We start from the raw sequence: 16035 nt of genomic DNA, 5'->3' as shown, positions 1-16035 counted from the left end.
CCGTGGAACCACCAGCCTGATACCCGTGAGATACCCGAGAAAACCACAGGTGGTCTCCAGAGGTCTCACGCGGAACCACGGAACCAACCCTGAATTTTAAACAAATAAACCTGGCCTATACATTCAATACATACACCCCCCCCCCCCCCAACACCTACAGTACAATAATGTGCAAAATAACTATTATAAATACACACAAGGCACGTCGCTACGCCAGACATACAAAAAAGAACACATAATCTACCTGGTGCAAGGGAGAAATAATCGTACAAAAGCAAACATATAATCAAGAGATTATAAACAGCCCCCTATAGTTGCACTCAAAATAGGTGACAAATGGGTATATTGTCAACTGATAGATAGCTAGATATAAGCCAAATCTAACATATAGGATATATAACTAAAGGGTCACACTCAAATAGAAAATAATAAAGACTTTAATGGTAATACTATAAAATTCGACGAAACACAATAAAAATGCACTACAGGTGCATAAATAAAATCCCCTAATGTGTGTGGTAACGGTAAATAGATGGTCAATTGATTAAACCACGAGATGAAGCTACTAGCTAGTCCAAAGCTAGATCAACAGCTGCTATGTTGCATACACAATAAATGCAAACAGTAAGTATATATTTGCAAAAGAGTATAGGGATAGGCAGTGTGTGAATAATAACCACTATACACACTTTGATGTAATCAAATATCCCTCCGTGTACACAAGGAATAAGTAACCTAAGTGTTTACCCTAATGATGGGTATCTGTGGAATAATACAGTGTAGTAGCGCTCACCACGTGGTACGCAGTGGCAAAAAACCCCACACAGAATGTATGCAACGAACGATCCAGTATGTATCATACGACCTGGTGTTCCTTAAAGCAGCCTAGGAGCTCCGTGAGCAGGTAGGAGTTACCATTCCTCAAAACCACAAGCCGCGCATACGTCAACGTGATGATGTCACGGCGTACCCCGACGTACGTTTCACGCGTCACCGCGCGCTTTCTCAAGGGGGAGGAGTCGGTATCTAGCTTTGGACTAGCTATTAGCTTCATCTCATGGTTTAATCAATTGACCATCTATTTACCGTTACCACACACATTAGGGGATTTTATATATGCACCTGTAGTGCATTTTTATTGTGTTTCGTCGAATTTTATAGTATTACCATTAATGTCTTTATTATTTTCTATTTGAGTGTGACCCTTTAGTTATATATCCTATATGTTGGATTTGGCTTATATCTAGCTATCTATCAGTTGACAATATACCCATTTGTCACCTATTTTGAGTGCAACTATAGGGGGCTGTTTATAATCTCTTGATTATATGTTTGCTTTTGCAAAATAACTATTATCCAGATATGGATAATAGATTAATTGCCCATTATTAAAAACATTAACTAGCATATTCAAATAAATAATAAAGTGCTACTGACCTCATCAAGAAGAAGTCTCCGTCGCCAGCAACATTCTTGTCTTGTCCACAAAATACATTGCGAAAACAAAGCCAATACATTGCAATTACATTCAGATATCAATTAACCCCTTAAACACCTTATCGGATAATAACTGCAAAGGTAGTGAGCACCCGTGAGTTCCCCAGACCCCCGTGGGAACCACCCGAGGCCCCGCAGACACCTGTGGGTCTGACCCGGGGCTCCCAGACATCCTTGGGCCTATCGTGGGGACCCAATTGTGGCCCACGGTGACCCAAGGGCCACAATTTAGAGATGTAAATTATATTAAGTATATTTCCTAAATTTTTCGTAAACTATACCAATTATATATACTTTATATAATATTATTTTAGAATATATAGCTAGTAGAGCTAATCCTGACCTTGCCAATTTTTAATTAAATAAGATTTTGATAATATAACGTTCTTTATATAGATATGATGGTACGAATGAAACTGATAACCTCTCTCTGTTTCTCTTTTTCCTCCCAATATGCACCTTACTACATATATTTATCGTATGGCATTATTATCTAATGAGATTTATTTTTACTAAGAATAACTTTTAAATATGATTGAATAGATATTACTAATAGAGGGTTTTTATACCAAACAAAGCAGACTACACAATTTAGTTTATTACTTGTTTTTATTTTTATATGTAATTAAATAATGTTTATTATATCAGGTTTTAATTGTACTCAAGAGTACTATAAATGAAACCATTTCTATCTTATTTTATTCTTTTGATTTTTGGACCACAGAAAGAATTGTGCCTATGTAAAGGCAATCCTGTGGGTGTAATTGTGCAATGTTTAAATTAGATTGGATGCACTTGTAAAGCAATTAGAGATCATCATATAAATACATGACACCCACACTAGTCATTTATTGCTCCTGACGAAGCTGTGTACCACAGCGAAACGCATAGAGCCAACTAGTCTGCAGCAGCTGCCTCCAAGAGAAGACGCCGAAAGCTAGGACGCTCCCGCAGACCCCTCAGCATTGCTGGTTGCCATCAGTTTCCATCAGATGCGGTTACCCGCGAACCGGACGTGACGTCACACGCCACCACCGGCGGCACAGCGAGGAGAGGGGGAGAAGACTCGGGAGCGCACACCGCAAAGACAGTGAGCATTTACATGCTAAAGATACCAATATATGTACAGAACCTTTGTACTTAGTGTGAGTACATCTCTTACTACTTTTTGACATAAACCAAGTGAATTGCAATCTGCACTATTGGGCCGTTTTGTGTCTTCTGTTTTTCCATATACCCTGTTGGGAGCTGTATATCTGGAACAGTCCCCTTATGTGAAAGCAGAGTGGTGCCATTACACATCTGAAAGGAAGAACAACTATCTACATACCTCCTGGTTGTACTTTATTTTTAACAACACTTCTGTATAAGTTATTCACTTCTATATAGACAAGTTGTTTGTAATCAACTATTGATTTTAAGATTACATATTGCATCAGTGCTTTTTCACGTTTTTTACTCACATGAGGTGTACCCAATTGGATCGCTCCCTTCCAACTCCAAACCAAAATTGCATTTGTGGGAAATCTTAGCACATTTCCCTGGTAAGGTTGAGAAGCATCCCTTTGTGTAACATTTCATATATAAATTTTTTCTTTTTTCAATTTTTTCTTTTATTATTATTATTATTATTATTTTTAAATACACTGTTGAAAATTAAGGTATTGTGGCGCCTATGCAAATCATTTAAGTATACTGTAAAAACATTAACTAGCATATTCAAATAAATAATAAAGTGCTACAGACCTCATCAAGAAGAAGTCTCCGTCGCCAGCAACATTCTTGTCTTGTCCACAAAATACATTGCCAAAACAAAGCCAATACATTGCAATTACATTCAGATATCAATTAACCCCTTAAACACCTTATCGGATAATAACTGCAAAGGTAGTGAGCACCCGTGAGTTCCCCAGACCCCCGTGGGAACCACCCGAGGCCCCGCAGACAGCTGTGGGTCTGACCCGGGGCTCCCAGACATCCTTGGGCCTATCGTGGGGACCCAATTGTGGCCCACGGTGACCCAAGGGGACCACCTGGGGGCCATGGTGCTGGCGGGACCCACCAGCAGGCCTCCAGAACCTGTTTGAAAAGGGCTGCTGGTACCCTGTAGGTCTGTCACGTGCCCCGCCAGCCCACCGGGGACTCGCGTGGGGCTGCGTTATGAATCCTGTTTGTAAAAGGATAAATCTTGTATTTATGGGGGGGCACAGGGGCTGGGTAATGTATTTAATATATATAATGATGTTTATTGTGGGTCACTGTATTGTTTTTATTGTGGGTACTGGGGGTGGGGGGGGTTCCCCAACGGTATGTGGTTAGGCCTCCCTTGTGGGTAGTGGGTGAGGGGGGTTAGGCCTCACGGGGTGGGGGGTTAGTGTGGGAGTGTATGTAGGCGTCTCGAGTGGTGGGTGAGGGTGGGTTAACCCCTTAATGACTGTAGCGGTTAACAACCACTATGGTGATTAAGGGGTTAGGGGACATTACTTTCGATGTTTTAATTTTTGTGTCTGTTTTGCAGAAGCAGAGGGGCCATGACCAGGATGGGGGGGGGTAATGGTATGTGGGTAGTGGGTGAGGGTGGTTAGACCTCACAGTATGCACATCGGGTCCCCCCCCCCTCCCCACATTTACATAAACTGCACTCACAGCAACACAGGCAGGGAGATTTAACAGACACATTAGGGGGAGGGGGCTTTACACAGATCACAGTCAAGGAGGTGGGGTTATAACTCACTCCCCCTCCCCACATTTACATAAACTGCACTCACAGCAACAAAGGCAGGGAGATTTAACAGACACATTAGGGGGAGGGGGCTTTATACAGATTACACTCAAGGCAGGGAGATTTAACAGAAACATTAGGGGGAGGGGGCTTTACACAGATTACACTCAAGGCAGGGAGATTTAACAGAAACATTAGGGGGAGGGGGCCTTACACAGATTACACTCAAGGCAGGGAGATACAGGGGATGTACTGTACTGTATGTTGTTTTTTGCAATGCTTCACTGTGTGTATAGTATAATGTTTTTTTTACAATTAGATAGATGTAATCCTTGGTATTGTAAGGGTTAGCCTTGGTTTTAAATTTTGTTTTCTGGTTGGTACTTATATATTGATTTTTGTTTACTTGATTTGTTAAAATAGTTTACTTGTTTGGAGGTACAGTATTTGTATTTAGCTTGCAATGATATTGTTCACATTCATTTGCAGAATGTTTATGGTGCATAGATTTTATGCATCATAAATACAATGTAAATGCAATGTATTGATTGGAATGTGAGGTTTTTCATTGGCATTTTATGAGTTAGATTTTAAGATCAGTTAGGATTATTAAAGGAAATTCATTTTAATGTAGTGTGTCTGTATGGAGAAGTGTTATTTGTAGTACAGTATGGTTTTGATTACCCTTCTACATTTATTTGTATATTGGTTCATCATGTGTGTATATACTGTATATATAGAGGTATCAGTACCGTGTTAGCCGTGCTTCAATAATCAAAAAAATAAAAAAATAAATAGATGATACCGTTCTGTGGCTAACGAAATGCTTTTATTTGTGCGAGCTTTCGAGATACACTGATCTCTTCTTCCGGCGATGTTACAATGAATGAAGCAAAAGGTAAACTTAAAAACAGTGTCTCTTGGAATGTTATCTGTGCTGTTCCTTCTCCCGGTGTGGATGTGTTTTATGGCTAGAGGTGTTAAATGGTTACTGAAAGCAAGTGAAGAAAGAGTGTGTATGTGTATCAGTGTGAATAAAAATGAATGGAGAGCCCACAGTATATACAGTGCTTTACACAAGGTGTGTGGAGTGGGACTGGATATAAATGGTGTGGGTGGGTGTGGAAATGTGAGAGTTAGTAGCACAACTAAAAGTGTGTGTGGATACTTAGTGGTCCCTATTGGTGTATAGGGATGGAAAAACAAGGAGTATTAGTATGTGTGAGAGACAGCTGTGTGTGCATACATATAGCACAGTATGTACAGACATGGCCTTTAGCGCTTATGGGACGAGAGTTCACTACTGTCAGTAATGACTCATAAAATTTCGATCTCTGTTTAGGCCACTGCCAAGTGTCCTGAACAGTTGCATAAATTTGTATTCATGCAACCGTCTCTCTTTCGGGGTTTTAAGATTACCTTTGAGTATGGCAACCCTCAGATCGTTCATCTTATGGCCAGAGTCAGAGAAATGTTCGCCAGGTTCATTCTCTTGTTTAGCCCCTGCCCTGTCTCACCTATGTAGTAGCAGCCCCCTGGGCATTTCATGCACATGATGAGGTACACGACATTGCTGGAAGAACAGGTGAACCTTCCTCTGATTTTGTATTCCTGATTCCTGTGTGGTATTTGTATTGTGTCCGCTGTGTAGAGCATTGCGCAGGTTTTGCATCTTGGGTCCTGGCATGGTTTTGTCCCGCATTCAGTTGTACTGCTGAATACTTTACTCCTCACCATAATATTCTTGAGATTATGGGGTTGTCTGTATGATAATAAGGGTGCTTCAGGGAAGACCTGTTGCAGTCTTGTATCTTCCTGGAGGATGGGTTGTAGTTTCCTGGCGATCTTGCGTAGGGCTCCTAGGTGTGGGTTATATGTGACCACCAAAGGTACCCTGTCGCTTGTCTCCTTCTGTTTGTATTCAAGGAGATCACTTCTTGGTATTCTGGTGGCTTTGTGAATTTGCTGGTCTACAATTCTGTGGTTATATCCATGGTTTATAAAGTCTGATCGCAAGGCTTTAATCCGCTGGTCTCTGTCTGCTGTGTCGGAGCATATCCGGTTGTATCGTATGGCTTGACTGTAGATGGTTGCATGTTTGGTGTGTGTCAGGTGGAAGCTGTTGTCCCTCAAATAGCTGGCTCTGTCTGTAGGTTTGCGGTATACAGAGGTCTGTAGTTGGTTGTTCTTTATAGAAATGGTGGTGTCTAGGAAATGTACTTCATCCGGGGAATGGGTGAGTTTGAGGTTGATGGTCGGGTGGAAAGTATTGAAGTTGTCATAGAACTGTAGGAGGTCCTGTTCGCCAGAGGTCCAAATCAGGAGGATGTCATCGATGTAGCGAAGGTATGTAAGGGGTTTCAAGTGACAGGTGGACAGAAAGTCACTTTCCAGTTTTGCGCAGAACAGATTGGCATACTGTGGCGCCATCCGAGTACCCATAGCGGTCCCGGTTGTCTGAAGGTATGTGTCATTTCCAAATGTGAAGTAGTTATGGGTCAGAATAAATTCGATGCATTTAGTCACTGTCTCTGTGAGTGGCTCCTGCGGTCCCAGAAAGTATCTGCAGGCTGAAATCCCATCCTCGTGGGGGATGTTGGTATAAAGTGACTCTACATCCATGGTTGCTAGTAGTGTTCCTGTTGGGAGGGGGCCAATTGCATTCAGTTTGTTTAGCAGGTCGGTGGTATCCTGGATATAGCTGGGTGTGTTCCTGACAAGTGGTTTTAGAATGCCCTCCACCCAGCCAGAAATATTCTCGGTAAGTGTGCCAGATCCAGAGATAATAGGGCGCCCAGGGTTGCCCTCTTTGTGAATTTTAGGGAGCATGTAGAATGTGCCAGGTTTTGGGTTAGCTGGTATCAGGTCCAGAATTTGTTCTCTTGTGCGGATCGGGAGTGTTTTAATGATCCTGTTGAGTTCTCGCATGTATTTTTTAGTTGGATCCTCCTGCAGTTGGGTGTAATACCTTGAATCAGAGAGTTGCCTGTGTGCTTCCCGCAGGTAGTCTGTGGTATTCATTATGATCACTGCTCCTCCCTTGTCTGCAGGTTTGATTGTTATGTTGCGGTTGGCCTTTAGCGATTCTATGGCTCTCCTCTCCATCAGTGTCAGATTATATGTTTCTTTCCTTACTTTGTCCAGGATGGTGGTTTTGGCGCTGTGTCTGAAGCTTTCAATGTACCGGTCCAATGTGGGGTTGCGTCCAGTTTGTGTTATCCAGTTTGATTTTTGCTTCTCCCTGCTCATGTGCAGCGGCTCTCCTTCTGCAGTGTTGGCAGAATCTTGGTTGTGTCTGTTGTGGAAGAACTCCTTAAGACGCAGCCTTCTGAAGAATTCTTCCAGGTCACTGCACAGCTCAATCTTGTCCATAGGCTTGGTAGGGCAGAATATGAGACCCTTTGATAATACTGAGGACTCTGCTTGATTAGGTGTGTAGTCTGAGAGGTTAACAGTGCAGTCCTGTTCTTGGTGACTGTCAATGATTGTATTATTAGTTGTTGTGCTGGCTGCTGCAGAGTATCTCATTCTTAGCCTCAGTCTGTGCAGTTTCTTTTCCTTATTGCTAATAAGACCCTTCAGGAGTTTTTCATGGAATGTTTGGAGTCCTCTCCATGTGTCTGTGTGTATTTCTCCTGTCTCCAGGATGCAGTCTATCATCTCTTTTGTCTTTCTCCTGTTGCTGTAACAGATGCTGATCAGATGGTTCCTTAATCTTTCTGAGTTCCTGGTGCATAGTTGTTGGGAGAATTTTGTGTTGTATGTGGTGGCAAGTGGGTTTTTGAGGACGAGTCCTTTTGGGATCAGATGCTCCTTCTTGCATTTGCTGAGGAAGATGATATCGCTGTCTAGTTGTGCCTGTTTTTTCAGTAAATCCTTTAGCTTCATTTGAGTGCAGTACAATGTGGTATCTTCCATATTTTCATGTAGAGGTATCAGTACCGTGTTAGCCGAGCTTCAATAATCAAAAAAATAAAAAAATAAATAGATGATACCGTTCTGTGGCTAACGAAATGCTTTTATTTGTGCGAGCTTTCGAGATACACTGATCTCTTCTTCCGGTGATGTTACAATGAATGAAGCAAAAGGTAAACTTAAAAACAGTGTTTCTTGGAATGTTATCTGTGCTGTTCCTTCCCCCGGTGTGGATGTGTTTTATGGCTAGAGGTGTTAAATGGTTACTGAAAGCAAGTGAAGAAAGAGTGTGTATGTGTATCAGTGTGAATAAAAATGAATGGAGAGCCCACAGTATATACAGTGCTTTACACAAGGTGTGTGTGGAGTGGGACTGGATATAAATGGTGTGGGTGGGTGTGGAAATGTGAGAGTTAGTAGCACAACTAAAAGTGTGTGTGGATACTTAGTGGTCCCTATTGGTGTATAGGGATGGAAAAACATGGAGTATTAGTATGTGTGAGAGACAGCTGTGTGTGCATACATATAGCACAGTATGTACAGACATGGCCTTTAGCGCTTATGGGACGAGAGTTCACTACTGTCAGTAATGACTCATAAAATTTCGATCTCTGTTTAGTGTCCCGAACAGTTGCATAAATTCATTTTTATTCACACTGATACACATACACACTCTTTCTTCACTTGCTTTCAGTAACCATTTAAGACCTCTAGCCATAAAACACATCCACACCGGGGGAAGGAACAGCACAGATAACATTCCAAGAGACACTGTTTTTAAGTTTACCTTTTGCTTCATTCATTGTAACATCACCGGAAGAAGAGATCAGTGTATCTCGAAAGCTCGCACAAATAAAAGCATTTCGTTAGCCACAGAACGGTATCATCTATTTATTTTTTTATTTTTTTGATTATATACTGTATATATATATATATATATATATATATATATATGTGTATAGGGATTGTTGTTATATATATATATATATATATATTTATTTATTTTCATGTATTTATTTATTTAGAATTATTTATTAATTGTGGGGCTGCTGTGCGTGAATTTTTTTTATTGTGTGTAGCGGGGGTGGGTGAAGGGGGTATTTGGCCCTTGGTGTGAGTTTAGGACTTGCGGGGGGTTGCGGGTGCACTTAACCCCTTCACGACCGTAGCAGTTAATACCGCTACGGTCGTGAAGGGGTTAAGTGCACCCGCTACCCTCCCGCAAGCCCTAAACAACCACCGTTGGGGCTAATACCCCCTTCACCCACCCCCGCTACCCACAATAAAAAAAATCACACACAGCAGCAGCACAATTAATAAATAAATCTAAATAAATAAATAAATACATGAATTTAAATAAATAAATTTAAAATACATTTTTATTCATAGTGTAGATGTGCAGGGGGTCTCCGGAGCTGAACCGCTTTGGTTTTAGGTCTGGGGACCCCCTGCTTCTCGAGATACAGGCCCCTTTATGGGGTGCCGGTATCCCTCTGCTTTGTTTACATGCCGCGGTCACGTGATCGGGACCTTTAAATGCAGAGGGATACCGGCACCTCATAAAGGGGCCTGTATCTCGGGGAGCAGGGGGTCCCCGGACCTGAAACCAACGCGGTTCAGCTCCGGAGACCCCCTGCACATCTACACTATGAATAAAAATGTATTTTAAATGTATTCATTTATTTATTTATTTATTTAAATTTATTTATTTATTTTTTGGGCGGCTGCTGTGTGTGAATTTTTTTTATTGTGGGTAGCGGGGGTGGGTGAAGGGGGTATTAGCCCCAACGATGGTTGTTTAGGGCTTGCGGGGGGTAGCGGGAGGGGTTAACCCCTTCATGACCGTAGCGGTATTAACTGCTACGGCCGTGAAGTGGTTAAGTGCACCCGCAACCCCCCCGCAAGTCCTAAACTCACACCAAGGGCTAAATACCCCCTTCAGCCACCCCGCTACCCACAATAAAGCGGGCACAGTGGGTTAACCGCTTCATTGCCTTAGCGGCTATCAGCTATGGTAATGAAGCAGCATTTTCTGTATTTTAATAATATTGTGCAGGAGCTTTGATTTGTGGCTCAGGGAACCCCCTGCTCACTGTACAATATTATTAAAAATACAGTCATGCTGCTTTGTTACCGTAGCACATAGCCGAAAAGGTAAGGAATGAGTGTTTATTTATATATGTGTTTTATTCATACTGTAGATGTGCAGGGGGTCTCCGGAGCTGAACCGCTGTGGTTTTAGGTCCGGGGACCCCCTGCTTCCCGAGATACAGGCCCCTTTATGGGGTGCCAGTATCCCTCTGCTTTGTTTACATGCCGCGGTCACGTGATCGGGACCTTTAAATGCAGAGGGATACCGGCACCTCATAAAGGGGGCTGTATCTCGGGAAGCAGGGGGTCCCCGGACCTGAAACCAACGCGGTTCAGCTCCGGAGACCCCCTGCACATCTACACTATGAATAAAAATGTATTTTAAATCATTTTTAATATGCCGATGTTTGCGCAGAGAGAGCAGCGGATCTCTCTCTGCTGCAAACACATCACGCCAGGGGACGGCCTATAGTATCATTGATGTGAATATACAGTACTGTATGTGTATGTTAGGGGTTATAGGGGTTGTTGTTATACAGTATATACTGTATATATACAGTATATACTGCATTACAATTCATGAATTTCTCGGCTTCAAAGACAACAGCTCGCAAACGCCCCCATGAGTTTTTACACGGCATTGCAGTATTGCAGCCAGCGGGAATAAAATGCTTAAATCACAGCCGCGAAAATAACGCAATACACCCTGGGAGAAAACGACACAAAACCGCAGATAACCGGGATAATCTGAAATTTGCGGAGCTAGCCGAGTTAGAATAAAGTTGGTCGCCACTGTAGATTAAAAGGATATATATAGAGAGAGCAAAAATCAAACCAACTGGTTCAGTCGGGTGCAGCCTGCAGGGCTCCTGATTCAAGCCCTCGGTGTGCAGATTTAAATGCCTAGTTGCGCATGATGTCATCCGGGGGCGGGTACATCCGTATCGTTTTGGGATTAGTCTCGAAAGATAGCGACTCCCCCAATCTCGGAGCTTGCTCAAATTGAATCTTTAGGCTATCAGATTCAGGTGCGTGTGACGTCAGCATGGGGTGGATAGCTGCCACGCATGCGTAAACCGGTTCTAAAGCGCTCTTGTCCTCCAGTCACAGTACCATATACACACCAAAAGGTTCTTCTGTCAACTCTTTGTTGTCAAGGCAACTAAGTGCTTTGTATTGGTTGCTGCATCAGCGTCACAGATTGGATTGGTCCAATCAGCTTGTGTGAATTCCAAAGTCAGGAAGTAAACAAATCCAAGTAATACTATGATCCGACGCCTCTTTGGAGAGATGCTTGGAGTTATCCCCATCAATATAAAGCACAAACATGCATGCAGTGTATATGGCACCGTGACTGGAGAACAACAGCGCTTTAGAACTGGTTTGCACATGCATGGAAGGTATCCGCCCCCTGCTGACGACACACGCACTTGAATCTGATAGCCTGAAGAATCAATTTGAGCAAGCTCCGAGAGTGGGGGAGTGACTACCTTAGAGGATTTTCTTGCACTATCGAGGACAGCCTGTATTTGGGCTTGTAGTAGTTCTTTATTGGAATGGTGTCGGTGGTAACATTAGGTGTTGTACCCCACTGTGGGATACTTATCCACAGACAGTCCTTTAACGTGTATCTATTATTTTGGATAGTCCATATACTTTTTTTTATGTTTGGGAGCACCCGTTTTTACAGGAGTAAGGGAAGTACTTGGATCTGATTAATCTTAGGAAATGGGCCAGAAGAAGGGGCTATGAGCCCCGAAACAGTGCCCTCCTTATTCCCCTGTTCCCCCCCCTCACCATCCCCTTGTCTACCCTTTCCGTGTCTCCCTTTCCTATTGCATCCCCCCTTTTTTCCCCAATATATCTTGATGTGTTGTGCGATTTATGTTTCAAAGTACTGTATACTCCTGATGTGTTATTCAGCTTGAACATTACTAGGGCTGATATGTGTGGATGTTTGCTTTGTTTTACAGTATATTTGATATATAAGTAAAATCTAATTTTCTTGACAATTATTGTTGCAATTGTATTCATATTTGAGTGGTGGGAACTCCCCTTATGTTATATTCTGCCTAAGTCAGTGTTTTTCAACTAGGAATCCTTGTGTTCCCTGAGCATCCCTAAAGGGTTCCCTGTAATTTTAAGGTCATTTTAAAATTGCACCAAATACATAAGAATTTACAATGCATCTGATTTCAAACTCAGTGCAAGAGCGCGTTGGGGTTCCACACAATTTCATAGGGTTCCTTGGCTATAAAAAGGTTGGAAATCACTGGCCTAAGTAAACATGCTACAGTAACTTCTTCAGTTGATTCGTCCTAGTTCGTGCATCAGTCCTGGATGCTATATAATTCTTCCTAGAAAATAAAATATTCACGGTAATGCCGTTCTTTTCCTTTTTTTTTGGTTTTTAAAGGAAGGAGGTTGGGAGGCTCAGGGGCAATGTGAGAAGTACTTCTACATTGAAATGAATAGTTACAAGAACCACAAAACGGCACGAAAACATACAGTACATGGGTTGAGGAAGATATGCAAAAAGTACACACCAGAAAAGGTGCCAGAGATACAGTAGCTGTCTGTTATAAAAGGGTTCAGGAGCAGATCATATAGGTCTCTGTAAGCATTACTATAAATGTCTGGCGGCCCTCTGTCAGCTTCCTATATCTTTTTTTTTTTTTTTCAAGTATGAAAGTTTATGAACCTGTTTACAGTAATTAAGAGGCTTAATCACTCAGCCTTCAGAACATTATTTTGAGTTAGCAGATGTGTTCTGAGGCAAGGGGAGGAGATGAGAAGGTTGAGGCTATGCTTCAGACATTATTAGGAAGTGAAACCCATACAGTGACAATTAAACAGAATCTCACAATAAGATTATCGTGCTGTTGATTATGACTGTAAAGCGGTCCTACCGTTGAAAGCCTGATTTCACTAAGTCCTTTTGGAATGTAGCCAGAGTTCATTAAAAATGTAACATTACTGTTTGTTTGATGGTTACTCATAAATGTCTCATTTGTCACAGATTTTTCTGGTAGGCATTGTGTTTCCCCTCCTCCAAAATTGCTCCCAATGAGGCATTTTCTCAATGTAATGCTCCAAAACCTTGAATAAAATATCAAATAAAACCAATTGATCCAGTTTGTGTTTGCATGTTAACTTTCTGGAAATTCAATAAGTTTTCACTTTATTTTTCTCTTTAACTTTTTTTTTTTGGCAAAGCTTGCACAATTCTCATCAATTATAAAACTTTTTTTGTGATGCTGTACAATGTTAAGAACTCTGGGCCTGTGCATGAACATGTGTGCAACATACAGTACATATACAGTACACTATTTAGTCCTTATAATGCAGCAACTGAGCAAGAGCTTGGTACCGGTATTTCAGGACATTGTGTAACACTTTATCACAAATGTGCTGTAGATGAATTCCGTTTGCAAATTAGGCACAGAAGCATTGTGGGTACAAAGCTGACAGATATAAAAACAGCAGATAGTAAAGCCTCATTTTGTCATTCAACATGTGCAACATACACTTCGTTCATATAGATTTTTAACCATCACATAACATCCTTACGGGCTTACAGCACAGTATGCTTGTACGTAAATGCACACTATTTATTTAGCTATGATTATATATATATATATATATATATATATATATATATATGTATATATATATATATATAGTATATATCAAACTTACAGTTGTTGTGTCCCTCCTGTTCCTCACAGTGCACCACAGTGTTATCTTTGAAAAGACTAAGACTGTTTTTAGGGGAAGTTCCCAGCGTGATAACAATAAAAATGAAACCTATAAGCTGGGGCAAAACAGGAAACACCAATAGCATGTAATAAAACATAACTCTCGTGAGAACATTCAGCTCTTGATTTTTTGATTCCCCAAATGTTCTGATTTTACCACAATGTTTTAGTAGGGTGAACCCATGAAAGTACATAAGTACATCGATGCAAATTATGTCTTGAAGATAATGTCCCCTACTTATAGAACAGGGTATAGAAGTAATGTATGTATACCAAGATCATTAAGGATGCACCTCAGACAGTGCTGCAAATAATTTTCAGAAACTGCTAAAGCTGAAGCTGTTGAAACCTTTTTATTGTTTTAGTTTTCTACTTCATTTCAACTCATGGAAACTATGAGGACAAAAGACATTTTAAGATTCCTCAAAATAATACATGTTTGCCTTCAGCTAAGAATAAAGGAAAATGTAAATTGTCTGGTCCAAACTAGATGTGCACTTGACACCATGTTTAGAGTTTGGTAAAAATATGAATACATGTTGGTCAAAACTGGAGAGGTTGACTTGATCTCATGTTTTGAGTTTGGTTCAAAAATTTAATTCTCTGTTTGGTTTGTAGAAAATGTGAAGTGTAATCTGGAGCAGTTTTTTGCCTATTGCCCTAAGTATTTATGACATTTGATAATTTTTTGGCAAAAAGAAAGATAGTAATAAATGTGGTTAATGTCTGTTGCCAAGTCCAGCAAGGAACAGGATGAAGTCAGAAATAGGACAAAACTAGTTAGAAGGAGGAGACTATTTAAAAAGTCCATTCAAATGTTACAAAGCATGTTGGAGACTGAGTGCATGAAGAAGGCTCTTCACTTTATGATCTTGAGATTTTTCATACATACAGAAAAGCCAAGCCCTGTACCCAAGTGGATATTATGCCTGTTTCTTGCAATGCTGTATCAGTGCAGGTTTGTTTGGGCCCAAAAAATAATAATCATGACTACCCCCAACACCACCAGACATATTATTTTCACCTTTCTGAAAGTGTGTATTCCCACTTCCATCACAACTCCACCGGCAAAATGGTGTGTGTGCCCTCTGTGAATGATCATTATTAAATTGGTGCCAATCAGCAACAAGTATTATAGCACTGGATGGATTTTGGTTCATCTTCCTTTGTCACGGGAGACCAGGTAATTACACCTTTATAACCAGGATCATTTCGTTGAGCAAAAGAGTTGATGAAATAACTTGTGATTTATTCCCTTAAAATAGGCAAACCCACTATGTTACACAAAATACAGAGAAAAGGACACTTACTTGGGACTGGGGTAACAAAACTATGCTTTCCTAGGTGCATGAACTCCACATCCAGAAGTTTACCCTCAATAGTCTTGTAACTGCAAAGATTCCAGGCAGACTGTGCTGAAGCAGAGCCCTGCCTCTTTCTAGCTGGAAACACTTTAAAAACCTTTTTAGAGGGACTTGGAGAACTGCCAGATTTGAGCTGCGTAAGGGTTTTTAAAACGTCAAAAAAAAAATCCCTCTCCCTATCAGGGGCCTAAGAGATTTCCCTAGCAACCAATCTGAGACTACTAAACAGGGTTTCTTAAACCTCTGACTGTCCACAGGGGCAGTGACATACAGTATGGTCCTTCTGCCCTCTCTCTGTTCCATTCCAGCCAGCCGCAGTGATAGGTCTCTGGCCGATCTGGGTAGACCAGCTTGAGGTGTGAATCAGGTCACTTGATCCGAGGATGAGGCCACTACTGAGCTATCCTGAACAAATGGCGCTCACACCTCTAGCCTTTCAAGTCCCGACCTCTGAGTGAGACAGAGTGGCACCAGCTTGGTACAATGCACAAGCATATGTTGCAATACACTTTGCTAATAAAATATACCTTACACTCTGCAAAATCTGACCTACATTTTAATAAAAACCTCTCAGCTTTATCACCTAGCTGGAGTAGCCCCTGAACTCTTATGCTAGGGAGCCCGGTACTGTTCTGGGGATACCATACACCCCTATGTTACCTAGGGATCCCCGCAGCTACAGGGGCAC

At 41.4% G+C, this 16035-nt stretch overlaps 1 protein-coding gene across 1 annotated transcript in view; it reads right to left on the bottom strand.

The window, feature by feature from the left end:
• LOC142491111 (uncharacterized) overlaps positions 1 to 13995 on the bottom strand; it is a 36802-nt gene extending 22807 nt beyond the window's left edge. The window contains exon 1 of the mRNA XM_075593414.1: positions 13925 to 13995. The gene's annotated coding sequence lies outside the window, so the exon portion shown is untranslated. The remainder of the gene's footprint in view (positions 1 to 13924) is intronic.
• Positions 13996 to 16035: the final 2040 nt, after the last annotated feature.

This window comes from Ascaphus truei, chromosome 3 (genome assembly GCF_040206685.1).
Source record: "Ascaphus truei isolate aAscTru1 chromosome 3, aAscTru1.hap1, whole genome shotgun sequence".
NCBI lineage: Eukaryota > Metazoa > Chordata > Amphibia > Anura > Ascaphidae > Ascaphus > Ascaphus truei.
Note: the sequence above shows the minus strand (reverse complement) of the source record. Positions and strands in the feature narration are given on the sequence as shown.